Source organism: Anomaloglossus baeobatrachus, chromosome 5 (assembly GCF_048569485.1).
Source record: "Anomaloglossus baeobatrachus isolate aAnoBae1 chromosome 5, aAnoBae1.hap1, whole genome shotgun sequence".
NCBI lineage: Eukaryota > Metazoa > Chordata > Amphibia > Anura > Aromobatidae > Anomaloglossus > Anomaloglossus baeobatrachus.
In genome coordinates, this window is record NC_134357.1 from 484,695,013 (window position 1) to 484,709,824 (window position 14,812).

At 44.6% G+C, this 14,812-nt stretch overlaps 1 protein-coding gene across 1 annotated transcript in view; it reads right to left on the reverse strand.

Annotated features, from left to right (window-relative positions):
* SLC39A11 (solute carrier family 39 member 11) overlaps positions 1 to 14,352 on the reverse strand; it is a 550,060-nt gene extending 535,708 nt beyond the window's left edge. Inside the window, exon 1 of the mRNA XM_075350678.1 lies at positions 14,306 to 14,352. The gene's annotated coding sequence lies outside the window, so the exon portion shown is untranslated. The remainder of the gene's footprint in view (positions 1 to 14,305) is intronic.
* Positions 14,353 to 14,812: the final 460 nt, after the last annotated feature.

Here is a 14,812-nt window from a genome sequence, read left to right on the forward strand (position 1 = left end):
TATATATATATATATATATATATATATATATATATATATATATACATATATATATATATATATATATATACATATATATATATATATATACATATATATATATACATACACAGCTCTGAGCGTAAAAACAAAAAACTCACAAAGCCCCAAATCCCAAAGATTGGAAACGTTACAGCTCTCAATAAAAAGCAAGATTTTTTTTTATTTTTTTTTTAAATTTCAGACTTTTTTTTTCCATGGAAATAAAACAAAAACTATAGATATTTGGTATCTACATAATCATAGTGTAGATGACGTGGAGAATCAGACTGCCAGGTCAGTTTTATGGTAGAATGAAATCTGTAAATAAAAAAAAACTAAAAAAAACTATTGCAGAATGACACAATTTTTTTTTATATATTTCGCCATACTTGAAATTTTTTCCCCTAGTTACCATTAAATCATGTGATAAAACAAATGATGTCATGCAAAAGTACAACTCATCCACTAAAAAAGCATCCCTTACATGGTCATATAGAAAGAAAAATAAAAAAGTTATGGCTCTTGGAATAAGGGGAGGAGAAAACTAAAGCGTAAAAATGAAAAATTGCCCAGTCATTAAGGGATTAATAAAGTTGATGTTTTATAGTGATCTTTGGTCACAGACATGCTTTTTTTGTGGGTTATTGTCACGAGGGTGTCATGTCCTGCTGAGACCATTGCGGTATCTGGGATTGAAAGGTCATGGCAATTAGGAGATCGGAGTTCCTCTAGATTCTAGAACATGATAGAGTGGATGTATTTTCATTTGGTGAAATCTCCTGCTGAGATTCCATATAATTGTAATCTCAGCTGCTGCACCTTGCTGCCTCTCCCTTTCATTATTTAAGCTCACTCCGTACTCTCCCATATGCCAGTCATCGTTCTTCTATGCTGACCTCCCAGGAGAAGTTGTTCTGTTTATTGTTTTATCCACTTGCATTTGTCTATCTCCCACTGATGTCTTCTCGTAATAGTAAAACTAGTGTCTTGTTGCCTAGCTCTGGGTCAGCCAGGACTTAGGCATGTGATCGCGTATGGGGGAAGGACCAGTCTAGGGACATTAAGGAGAGCAGGGTTCAGTCTCAGGGGAGTGTTTAGAGGTCACCCATACCACCCTTTCCCTATCTTTAGGACTCCCCTTTGTACCACTTTCCCTTCCTCTATCACAAGTAACAAGACTGTCCTTTGGTGTCCGGCTATAGAAGGTCACAGCATTTGGCTGCACAAACTGCTCCCTGACCTTCTATCATTCCTGCTTGGTTTTCATCCCTTTCCCTCTAGGACCCTGTGGCATTGCTCAGCCTGTCAGCTGCTGTTCATTAGTACTTCTCTTGTCTCTATACACCTTCACTTCTTATTACTCGGTGCTGGTGATATTTCATATATCTTTATCAAGTCTTCAATGCAAGCAGACAGCTTGCATGCTTCAGAATTGTGGTGGTTGTTGCAGATTCTCTCCCTGAGACAACTAGAGATAAGTTGTTTTCCCGTTTGTTATCCCTGTGTGACATGTAGTGCCTAGTGGCGTTGAAGAGCTCACCCATCCACTCCCCACCTAGGCCCCAGATCAGGGTCAGGTTTCTGGCTCGGAGAATAGTTGCGGAACCCATCTAGGGGTTGAGGGAACAAGGGCCCACAGGGGTCACCATCTCCCCCTTCCCTAGACACAGGCTTTCGCTTCCCTTTCCTTTCACCGTTCGCTTAGTACTTCCCCGTACCTAGCGTGACAGCGTCATTCTGGCCTATCATGACAGTTATTTATTATATTTCACACATATTTGGGGCTCCACACTTTGGATGTGCATGAAAATGATCTATTTGGTGACATCCCACAATAGCCAAAGACATCATTTAAAAAAGTACAGCGGCAATGTATGTTCATTTGGCTCATATTGTAGTAGAGCTGTGGAATTCTCTTCTTCGTAAGTGATGGCGTTAATAGGCGTTTAATAGGGGTTTATTTCTAGCAAGAAGAGAATGAAGGGGTTTTAGCGCTGTGCCCCTTTCTCAATTTTAACCTAGACAGCTGGGAAGTTGAGCCGACCGATTTAGTTGCATGCGGTTGTTGAGCAACCGGTAGTCTGAAACACCCCCTTATTTTCAGGGTCTGCGATGGTATATTTGACTCTGAAACGCTTTCTGAATGTATCAAACGGTACTTGATTTCTATAGGAACATAAGCAATTTGGATCATACTGAGAAATTCGCTTATTAATACAGCTTTGGGTGAAATAATGCTAATTTTCATCTACCCTATTAGACGTTTGATGGCTTGGTCAGGGATATTTGCATATCATAAAGAAACATGATTGTCTCTATCCTGCAACCCATAGGCATGTATTAATTATGGCATCTAAGGCTGCGTGCCGAGCTATATCTTTTGGTAAAAAAAAAAATAAAAATAGCTTTTAGCATTCATACCATATAATGCATATCTGATTTTTGGTTTTTTTTTCTCCTGTCGCTCACGAACAATAGCAATTTTCCTGGAGAATCTCAAAGAAGAACTTGAGTGCCTCCATTAAAGAAAAAAAAAAGCAAAACTGGAAGAGTTTCCAAATATTGTCTATGATTAGTGATTTTCCTGTTGATATTTATAACTTTAGGGCATGGAAATAATTGCTCTATTATAGCAGCTTCATTCACCATAATGAGCCACATCTGATCTAAACAATGACATTCTCATCAAAAAGACAACAGAGACGAGTATAAATCGGAAAAGCAGCGCGGCAAAGGAACTTGTCACATTCTCTATCAAGCAGCGGCTGCGGAAAACCGGATTGTGGAGAGAAAATAGCTTTTCTCTGTGGCTTTACACACTGAACTGCAAAGTTGTGCTAATCTGCAACCGGGTAGAAAAGCCTCATGGTTTAGCGAGAGGACAGATGCTATTAAAATCCCTATAGCTATGGCTTCCCTCATTGCATTCTTCACAATAAAAAGGATCTAAAATAAAACACAAAAGAAAAAATACACGTAGCAGAAAAATGAAAAATAAAGCTGTCATAAATCTGCTAAAATGAAGCTGAAAACAGATTAGAAGAGACATGAGAGCTGGTACGTAACGTTCCAATTTTTGGGGGACAGTCATGAAAACACTGCCCAAATTAGCAAGCGTTTTTTTACAGGAGGCTCAAAAAGTGTTAAGTATTATTATGTGCTCCTCTCTGTATCATCTGTAATAAGTATTATTGCCTGAGATGCTGCAGTTCAGAGATTTCACTTAAAGCCATAGGACTCAAAGATGTGGACATTTATGGTAGAGTGCAGTGAGTGCGCTTCTGTGACCTGTGCGGTGAGCATGTGCTATGACCTGCACGGTGAGCACGCGCCGTCACCTGCGCGGTGAGCACGCGCCGTCACCTGCGCGGTGAGCACGCGCCGTCACCTGCGCGGTGAGCACGCGCCGTCACCTGCGCGGTGAGCACGCGCCGTCACCTGCGCGGTGAGCATGTGCCTTGACCTGTGCGCTGTCACCTGTGCGCTCTGTCACCTGTGTGGTGAGCATGCGCCATGACCTGTGTAGTGAGCATGCTCTGTCACCTGTGCGGTGAACATGCTCTGTCACCTGTGTGCTCTGTCACCTGTGCAGTGAGCATCCGCCGTCACCTGTGCGCTCTATCACCTGTGCGGTGAGCATCCGCCGTGACCTGTGCGTTGAGCATCCACCGTGAGCTGTGCGATGAGCATCCGTCGTGACCTGTGCGGTGAGTATCCGTCGTGACCTGTGCGGTGAGCATCCGCCGTGAGCTGTGCGGTGAGCATGCTCTGTCACCTGTGCGCTCTGTCACCTGTGCGGTGAGCATTCGCTGTGATCTCTGCAGTTAGCATGCGCCGTAACCTCTGCAGTGAGCATGCGCCGTAACCTCTGCAGTGAGCATGCGCCGTAACCTCTGCAGTGAGCATGCGCCGTGACCTGTGCAGAGGTTATCGAGCAAGGCAGTGGTTAAGTGTGTACAGCACCTATTGTGAAGCATATAACATGATGACTGAAGAGAATTTAGAGTAGGAAGTGTCATTCTATTGTAAGGCTCTGTTGTCGGGGTTAAAATTGCAAGTTTTCAAAATGTTTTTTATTTTTTTATTTTTTTTTTAGAAAGTAACATGAACCATTAGAAGAAAAAAAAACACCAATAATGTTTAAAAAGTAAAACTTGATTACAGCAAAAGCTCATTTTGTGAAATATGATGGTTAGCTTTTATAGTAGCAGCAAAGTAAAAGACTTTTACAAACCTCTTCTGCATGCAACAGAAATTACCTGTAGGGTGTGGATACTAAATTTACAGTACGTGAATGTATGCTGTGCTTTGTATCACTTATTACATCCTTTGCACTGAATAAGGCCATAATTCCATTCTATTTATTTGAGGTGTTATGGGCTAAATAACATGCATTTGCTTTAAAGTAGCCGCACATAGGATTTCCACTAAGTCCTGCCAATCCAACGTTCCCCGCAGTGACGTTGCGCTCCTGCACTCACATTCTGCTTTCTTCTCTATGGGGAAAAGTTTCGGGAATACTTTTTTTTTCGTATCATATAATGAATAATTAGAAAAGGAAAATTTATGCTACATGATGAAAGCGAGTAAAAGTGACATTAATGCACAGCACATCCTTCTTATGAAAGAATTGTAATTAAGCAGCAGTTAATAAATCCAAAGCAGAAGTCACAATGGCAGTCAGGCACCAGGCACGAAAGCTCATAAGAGCCTTAATTATGGTGCCATTGCTTATAGATTAGGAGCGATGAGGCCACCCATGGCCGTCCCTTATAGACTGAACCCTCCATATCCCTAATCGCAATATGTGACTCCGCTTCTTCAGCGCTCATTCCTCTGCAGCGTACCTCGCCACCAGATTGCTTTCATGTGAACAGTAATTTTCTGCCACTCGAACGTTTCTAAAACTGTAATTCTCTAAACGTGAACAAATGGCAAAGCTTTTAGCACGAGCTACACTTTTGTAAGACCTCTGGATTTTAGGTATAATGCGCCAATGTTCGTGACGGAAATCGAAATAAATTGAGGTCCTGGTTAAATCCATGACTATTACTGCCTGCTGAGAAGAGAGGGGTGAGAGCCAACCTGCTGATAATCACGGGGAGCCGCTGTGACTACCAGAGCGTGGTGGATGGCTATGTACTGAGGAAGCAAGGTCCGCATGAGTCCATGACAGATACTACCTTCTGAGTAAAGGGGGTTGAGACCAAACTTGATGTTAATTCCTAATATATGGGGAATGCTGAGACTACTGGGGGACTGTTGTGACTACTAGACTACTTACTCTGAAGCAAGGACCCTTTTAATCTAGGAGTATTAGAGCTTGATGACGATAGGCGAATGACACAGCTGTTCATTAGTGATGAGCGAGCACTACCATGCTTGGTGCTTGGGTGCTCATTACTCGTAACGAGCAGTTGGACGCACAGATGGGCACGACTCGAGTACCCGAATATAATGGAAGTCAATGGGGAACTCTTCTCGAAGAATCCTCTAGTTGCCCATTGAGTTCTAATATGCTCAGTACACGAATCAGGCCCATCTGGGCATCAAACTGCTCATTACGAGTACCTAGCACCCGAGCATGGTAGTGCTCACTCATTACTACTCGTTACGAGTACCGAGCACCCAAGCATGGTAGTGCTCACTCATTACTACTCATTACGAGTACCGAGCACCCAAGCATGATAGTGCTTGCTCATTACTACTCATTACGAGTACCGAGCACCCGAGCACGGTAGTACTCGCTCATTAATACCCGTTACGAGTATCAATCACCTGAGCATGGTAGTGCTCACTCATTACTACTCATTATGAGTACCAAGCACCCAAGAATGGTAGTGCTCACTTATTACTACTTGTTACGAGTACCGAGCACCTGAGCATGGTAGTGCTCACTCATTACTACTCGCTACCAGTACCAAGCACCCAAGCATGGTAGTGCTCGTTCATCACTACTGTTAATTACAGGAGAACGGTTTTGAATACTACGGGAGGCAGTATCTATGCCTACTGGGGAACCAGGAGACAGTTTTAAATAACTAGATAACTATTAAAGCTTTCTTGGAAAAGGGAGGGGTAAGACCAGAGTCACACATCTGTCTTTCGCAGTCCAAGTACGGACTGCAATGCACTGACAGTCCGCGGTCTCCTGACCAGAGCTAAGCGTCATAACCTATGTCACTATCGAGTTCGGAGATGCGGACCAGCAGCCGGTCCATACATCGTGGTCCATACTCGAAATGAGAAACACGGCAGTGTGAATCCGTATAAAAAGAATGAACTTACTGTTAATCACAAGTACAAGGGGACTGCAATGACTATTTGGGGAAATGAGAGCTTGCTGTGCCTACTGAGGATATGGCTGAATCCACGACTATTACTGCCTGCTGAGTAGAGGATTGAGAGTGAAATTTCTAGTGTGGGGAGAACTATTGGGGGACTGCTGTGACTACTAGGTGGAGTTGGGACCAGCTTAATCCCTGACTAATACTACTACCTGCTAAAGGGAGACTGCTGCTGTCTGTCACTGGTAACTACCGTGGGACTGCTATGACTAATAGCACTAGCCTTCTCATGTTGCTGCGGTAGTGGGGACCAGGTAAATCGACGACTATTACTGCCTGCCGAGGAAGGGCCGGGGTCAGGCCTAATTTGCTGTTCACCATGAAAGAACTGCTATGACAACTCAGAGGAGTTGAGGTCTGCTGTGCTGAGGAAGCAGGAGGATTGACCATTAGTGTCTGCAGGGGAAGGGAGCAGTATAAGAGCAAATGATTGCAGACCATGACAAAAGAGAATGCATATATGTATTTAATTTTTTTTACATTATTGCCCAGAAACTGTTATAAAAATGTTGCAATTCTGTTGTGGGACGGTGTAATAATGATGCATCTCCCTGCCGTACATGGGCGAATTTGACTTTATTACTTGGAGGGGGGGGGGGGTGTACAATATTTATTAAGAGAAAGAACTGATAAATTATGGTTATATTAGTTTAATAGGTGGCAAAACAGTAATTGGCTGCAGCGCTGACAAGAGGAGGCCAGCTCTGCAAACAATAACAGACATCGGGAGATTCAGAGCTGAACCTGGGGCGGGTGAGTAAAGGGCAGTTTTTTTGTTTTCTAAAACTAACATAACCTGGGGAATAGATGTTTTCTGAAAATGGAAAACCCCTTTAAGCTTGATTTATAAGAAACCAAGAAAACCCAAAGCATCCACCCTCAGGCTAACTTCATACTGAAGATGTCACAAATGTTAGTACAGGTCAACGGTTAAAGCTACAACCACGGTGTTCACACATTTAACTATACCACTAATCAATATCATAGATTTCCTCAGCAGAGAAGAATGTAACCATGCCAGGTGTAAAACCAATGTGCAAAGACACTTATCACATTATGACATTCATTCCATTTCATACACAGTGCCTTGCGAAAGTATTCGGCCCCCTAGAATTTTTCAACCTTTTCCCACATTTCAGGCTTCAAAGATAAAGATAAAAAAATGTTAATGTTATGGTGAAGAATCAATAACAAGTGCGACACAATTGTGAAGTTGAATGAAATTTATTGCTTATTTTAAACTTTTATAAAAAATAATAAACTGAAAATTTGGCCGTGCAATATTATTCAGCCCCTTTAAGTTAACACTTTGTAGCGCCACCTTTTGCTGCGATTACAGCTGCAAGTCGCTTGGGGTATGTCTATCAGTTTTGCACATCGAGAGACTGAAATTCTTGCCCATTCTTCCTTTGCAAACAGCTGGAGCTGAGTGAGGTTGAATGGAGAGCGTTTGTGAACAGCAGTTTTCAGCTCTTTCCACAGATTCTCGATTGGATTCAGGTCTGGACTTTGACGTGGCCATTCTAACACCTGGATACGTTTATTTGTGAACCATTCCATTGTAGATTTTGCTTTATGTTTTGGATCATTGTCTTGTATGAAGACAAATCTCCGTCCCATCTCAGGTCTTTTGCAGACTCCAACAAGTTTTCTTCAAGAATAGTCCTGTATTTGGCTCCATCCATCTTCCCATCAATTTTAACCATCTTCCCTGTCCCTGCTGAAGAAAAGCAGGCCCAAACCATGATGCTGCCACCACCATGTTTGACAGTGGGGATGGTGTGCTCAGGGTGATGAGCTGTGTTGTTTTTACGCCAAACATATTGTTTGGCATTGTGCCCAAATAGTGAGATTTTGGTTTCATCTGATCAGAGCACCTTCTTCCACATGTTTGGTGTCTCCCAGGTGGCTTGTAGCAAATTTTAAACAACACTTTTTATGGATAACTTTGAGAAATGGCTTTCTTCTTGCCACTCTTCCATAAAGGCAGATTTGTGCAGTGTACGACTGATTTTTATCCTATGGACAGACTCTCCCACCTCAGCTGTATATCTCTGCAGTTCATCCAGAGTGATCATGGTCCTCTTCGCTGCATCTCTGATCAATCTTTTCCTTATTTGAGATGAACTTTTTGAGGGACGGCCGGGTCTTGGTAGATTTGCAGTGGTATGATACTCCTTCCATTTCAATATGATCTCTTGCACAGTGCTTCTTGGGATGTTTAAAGTTGTGGAAATCTTTTTGTAACCAAATCCGGCTTTAAACTTCTCCACAACAGTATCATGGACCTGTCTGTTGTGTTCCTTGGTCTTCATGATGCTATCTGCGCTTTAAACAGAACACTGAGACTATCACAGAGCAGGTGCATTTATACAGAGACTTGATTACACACAGGTGGCTTATATTTATCATTATTAGTCATTTAGGACAACATTGGATCATTCAGAGATCCTCAATGAACTTCTGGAGTGCGTTTGCTGCACTGAAACTAAAGGGGATGAGTACCGTATTTTTCGCTTTATAAGACGCACTTTTCCTCCCAAACATTTGGGAGGAAAATGGGGGGTGCGTCTTATATAGCGGTACCTGGGGGAGGGGGTCCTGTCTGAGGCGATCGGGCGGCCGGGTACCTGTGCTTGCGTGCGGTGGCAGCCGGGTACCCATGGCTGTGTGCGGGCGGCAACCGGGTGCTGTGTGCGGGCGGCAGTCGGGTGCCCGTCCGGGCAGCAGCCGGCTGCCGCCCTCACACAGGCACCCGGCTGCCGCCCGCACACAGCCACGGGTACCCGGCTGCCACCGCACGCAAGCACAGGTACCCGGCGGCTTGCACGCAGGGTGGGCGGGCAGCCTGCTGGCTGCCACTCTGTGCGTGCGGGGTGGCCGGCTGTGCAGCAAGTTACCAGTTGTCCGCGGTCCCACTTTCAAATGATGGCGCCGGTGGAGCCCTTGGATGAGAGCTCCATCTGCGCACGCGTCGCTCCGGGCGCCATTACTTGAAACGGGACCGCGGACACACAGGGAAAACACCGCATCCGTCTGCTCCACCACTGAGCAGTCCCCGCCGCTGCCACCACTGAGCAGTCGCCGCCGCTGCCACCACTGAGCCGGGACCGCGGACACTCACTGCACCAGCCTGCTGCACGGCTCACCCGCCGCCGCTGCTGCCGCCACGGACGCCACGGCACCTGTAACCACGGACCCCACTGCCACTGACCCGCCGCGCCTGCCAGCACAACCTGTGCCTCCTGTGACCCCGCTTCGCCACCACTGCTGCCCCCTTCCGGTAAGAGAACACCGGAGTATAAGACGGACCCCATTTTTCTTTTACCTTTTTTTATGTCTAAATTTGGGGTGCGTCTTATAATCCGGTGCGTCTTATAAAGCGGAAAATACGGTAATATTACACGCCCCAATTTGCAGTTTATTATTTTTTTTAAAAGTTTAAAATAAGTAATAAATTTCGTTCAACTTCACAATTGTGTCCCACTTGTTGTTGATTCTTCACCATAACATTAACATTTTTATCTTTATGTTTGAAGCCTGAAATGTGGGAAAAGGTTGAAAAATTCAAGGGGGCCAAATACTTTCGCAAGGCACTGTATGTAAAGGTTATTTCTCAAAATAGCAAGTTAACCTCTATCCACAGAGTAGGACCCCCACAATCTGGAGAACAGGGCTTTGTAGAATCAAGTCTTGAACCGAGCAAAGGTGCTAGTGCCACATTCAGCCCCTGCTCCACTTATTTTTCACGAGACTGCCAGAAAAATACACACAGCGCGCTGTTATTTCCAGCAGTCCCATAAATGAATGGACGAGAGGTCAAACATGTACATCTGGATTTTATCACAAATTTTGTGATTTTGTTTGTCTACTTGCTTTTTAAGGTTTGATCACAGGTCCTCAATGAGATTGAGATCTGGGGAGTTTCCTGGCCATGGACCCAATATTTCAATATTTTATTCACTGAAGGAAGGGACTCACCTACAATTATTCTTAAGAAGAATGGGATCTTAACCTCCTCCAGGAACTACGTTTCCCATTATCCAGGAGCAAGTTGGTGATGTACAATGCTTCAATGCTTTCTCAAAGTCACAAGGCAAAAGTTATAACGAAGCAGCTCAAAGGCTATGTGCGCACGCTGCATTCTGGCTTGACAAATAAACTGCAGCGTTTTGACAACTGTAAACTCTGCGTTTGACAAAACAAAATTCATCCAAAACCATTGCATTTTGGATGTATTTTTGACTCTGCGGTCCCACTCGGCTCTGCTACATCCCCATAGAGCATGGCTGGCTGCGAGATAGAGCCGCGCGATGAGAATGAACTCGGATGAACTTAACCCGACTTCACTGTCATCGCACTGATCTGTCTCTGTGTCTCGGCAGCAACTGAAGTGAGTTGCGCTATCAGCGATAACATCACTCAGGTTATCTGCGGGCAGCCACAGCTGGATCTTCTAACTGTGACAGCAAGTCGCCGGAGTGACTAAAGTGAGCTGTGCGATCAGAAGTGCCGTCACTCAGGTTACCCGCGGCCAAAGCTGAAGTCCTCCATCCGAGACCGTAAATCACCTGAATGAGGGCACCACTGATCTCGCGGCTCACTTCAGTCACTCGGGCGACTTGCTGTCACAGTTGGAGGATTCGGCTGTGGCCGCCCGCGGGTAACCTGTGTGACGTCACCGCTGACAGCGCGACTCACTTCCGTTCCTGCATGGAGCTGACAGCTATCGGTTGTGCTCTATGGCCGCTCGCTGTCAGCTTCCGATGTAGCAGAGCTGAAAGCGTCATGATACCTCGTGTGGATTACATCGGACCTGGAGGGGTGTTTGTGGATTAATAAAGTGGTGAAAGAGGGGTTTTTTTTTTTATCTTTTATTCCAAATAAAGGATTTTTTGGGTGTTTGTGTTTATTTTCTTTAACTTACAGGTTAATTATGGGGGTGTCTCATAGATGCCTGCCATGATTAACCTAGGACTTAGTGGCAGCTATGGGCTGCCATTAACTCCTTATTACCCCGCTTGCCACCACACTAGGGCAATTTAGGAAGAGTTGGGTAAGGTACCGGGACTGTTGCATCTAATGGATGCGGCAATTCCGGGCAGCTGCTGGCTGATATTTTTAAGCGGGGGGCAGCCTAAAAATGATAGGCCTCCCCAAGTCTGAGAATACCAGCCCCCAGCTGTGTGGCTTTATCTTGGCTGGGTATCATTTGGGGGGGACTGCACTTTTTTTTTTAATTATTTTACTGCACAATATAGACTTGCCCACCGGCAGCTGTGATTGGCTGCAGTGAAACAGCTGTCACTCAGTGTGGGGGCCCGTCTGAATGCAACTAATCATAGGCGCCGGTGGGCGGGGGAAGTAGTGAATAATCGATGGCCTAATGAGCGGCTGGCACTTTCAGAAGCAGGAGAAGCCACCGGAGCAGTGTGACAGCCGTGCAGTGCCGCGCCGGTGATCGGTGCGTATGAGAAAGAAGAGAGAGACCGAGAGAGAGGGACCGACATCGACACAGAGAGAGAGAGAGAGAGACAGAGACAGAGACAGAGACAGAGACAGAGACAGAGAGAGAGAGAGAGATGGAAAATGCAACCAAAACGCACTGAAGTGACATGCTGCTTTTTTTAGGCATCGATTTTGACAAATATTTGGCATCCAAAACGCTGCCTAAAAAAGCGACGTGAGCATGGAATTTTCTGACTTCTCATAGACTTTGCTGGGGAAGCACAATGCATGCATTTTGACAATATCACAGTGCAGTTTTCAACGCAGCCAAAACGCAGGAAAAAACGCAACGTGCGCACATAGCCTAAGAACAAAACGTTGACATTTTGTAGAAATTAATAGGAAGAGTTTTACCAGTGCTTTTGTGGATTTTGGAGGAGATTCACTCTGGAAAAACAACTCCAGGTGAATAGCCTTTGGCTATGTGCACAGTCTTTTTCAAATAGATTCTAGCTGGAAACCTGCCTGAAAATGCGCTGGATAAACAGTCAAGAAGATGTATGCATTTCTCTGGAGAAGGGACGCGCTGTGCCTATGCTAAGGTTTTTGATCGTCTTTTAACCGCTGCAAGTTTCTAAAGATGCAAAGAGATTAAAAGGGAGTAGAGATGAGCAAGCACTACTATGCTCGAGCGCTCGGTACTCATAGCGAGCAGTTAATGCACGGATGGGTACAACTCGTGTACCGAAGATAATGGAAGTCAATGGGAAATTTGAGCATTTTTCATATATTCGCTACGAATACCAAGCACCCGAGCATGGTAGTACTCGATCATCACTATTCGTTACCAGTACCGAGCACCTGAGCATGGAAGTGCCCACTCATCACTATTCGTTACGAGTACCGAGCACCCGAGCATCCATGGTAGTGCTCACTCATCACTATTCGTTACCAGTACCGAGCACCTGAGCATGGAAGTGCCCACTCATCACTATTCGTTACAAGTACCGAGCACCCGAGCATCCATGGTAGTGCTCACTCATCACTATTCGTTACCAGTACCGAGCACCTGAGCATGGAAGTGCCCACTCATCACTATTCGTTACGAGTACCGAGCACCCATGGTAGTGCCCACTCACCACTATTCGTTACGAGTAACGAGCACCCGAGCATGGTAGTACCTACTCACCACTATTTGTTACGAGTACCGAGCATGACAGTGCCCACTCATCACTATTTGTTACGAGTACTGAGCACCCGAGCATTGTAGTGCTCACGCATTACTAATCATTACGAGTACTGAGCACCCGAGCATGGTTTGTGCTCACTCATCACTATTTGTATCAAGTACCGAGCACCCAAGCATTGTAGTGCTCACTCATCACTAAATCATTACGAGTACTGAGCACCCGAGCATGGTAGTGCTCACTCATCACTATTTGCATCAAGTACTGAGCACCCAAGCATTGTAGTGCTCACTCATCACTAATCATTAATCATTACGAGTACTGAGCACCCGAGCATTGTAGTGCTCACTCATCACTAATCATTACGAGTACTGAGCACCCGAGCATGGTAGTGCTCACTCATCACTATTTGTATCAAGTACCGAGCACCCAAGCATTGTAGTGCTCACTCATCACTAATCATTACGAGTACCGAGCACCAGAACACGGTAGTGCCCACTCACCACTATTTGTATCAAGTACCGAGCACTGAACATGGTAGTTCTCGCTCTTCACTATTCGTTACGTGTACCGCGCACCCGGGCATTGTAATGCTCGCTCATCACTATGCGATGATGGAATGCGATTAACAGCATCTGGATGTGAAGAAAAAATTCCATATTCACTGACAAACAGCAGAGACCTTTAACATTTCGAGGAAAATATCTATTTTAAAGAACGCTGCCCATATATTCACACGGCGAGGTCAAGTTGTCATTTCGGCTATGATTACCACCACAATAAAGCAAAAGGGGTAATCGTGCACCACCTGAACATACATATGCTTGTAATGAAGCCCCATAAAAAAAAAAACACAGTGGAGGATAAAAATAAGTACATCAGTCATAGCGACTGACCAATGTGAACACAGGACTAGCACCGCCATCCCATGGGAACTAGATTTCCACTAACTTTCTGAGGTAAAAATTTGGCACACTGCTGTTAACACGAATTCTAATCACATTTCCACAGCCAAAGCCTCAGGAATATCAGGATATAAGATATATCATGACATATATGTGGTATATATAATGCCTCACGTATAAACAGGAGGCTTAGGATACCCAAAACTGGACAACAGGAAGATATATAGCTATAACAATGATGTTTTCATTCACAAATATCATTAACCACCGGCTTAGGCGACATAGTGCATAGATACGCCACTGGCAAGCTAACGATATAAAGCGGCGGTAAAAATGTCGCCGTCATGACAGAATTTTGGACTTTATACCGACCCGTAGCCCAAAGACCCACACGCACCTGTCCAGCTTCAACCCAGCGCCGGTATATAGCACTTCCTGCTTTCTCTGTACACGTGTCTCAGAAACACCCTACAAGCGATACTATTGGTGGAATCCTCTGAATCCCCGCCTCATAGGTAAACATTACTGGATAAGCCAGTTGTCAATCTTGTTAATCTTTTGTTTCTGAGATCCGCAAAAAAAACAAACATTCACTGGCGGGCATAAATGTATACATAGCAAAATATCTTGCGGGAGGGCGCATGTGCAAAGCTGAATGTTAATTAAATGTGTATCTCCTTCTAATGGATTCTGTGGAATTAATAAGTGCACATTTAATTAAGTTTAATTAATTTCTTACTGGAACTGCTAAGTCCATTCCTGGAAGAACTCTAGAACAATGGCTGTGCTGGAATAGGTTGCGTAGGGGGTTCGAACCCCTTAAGGAGATGTAATTATGCAAAGCGCCATAATTAATTTTTCAAGTTTTTCTTTCACCGTCTTTTTCCCATCAACATAATTTTTT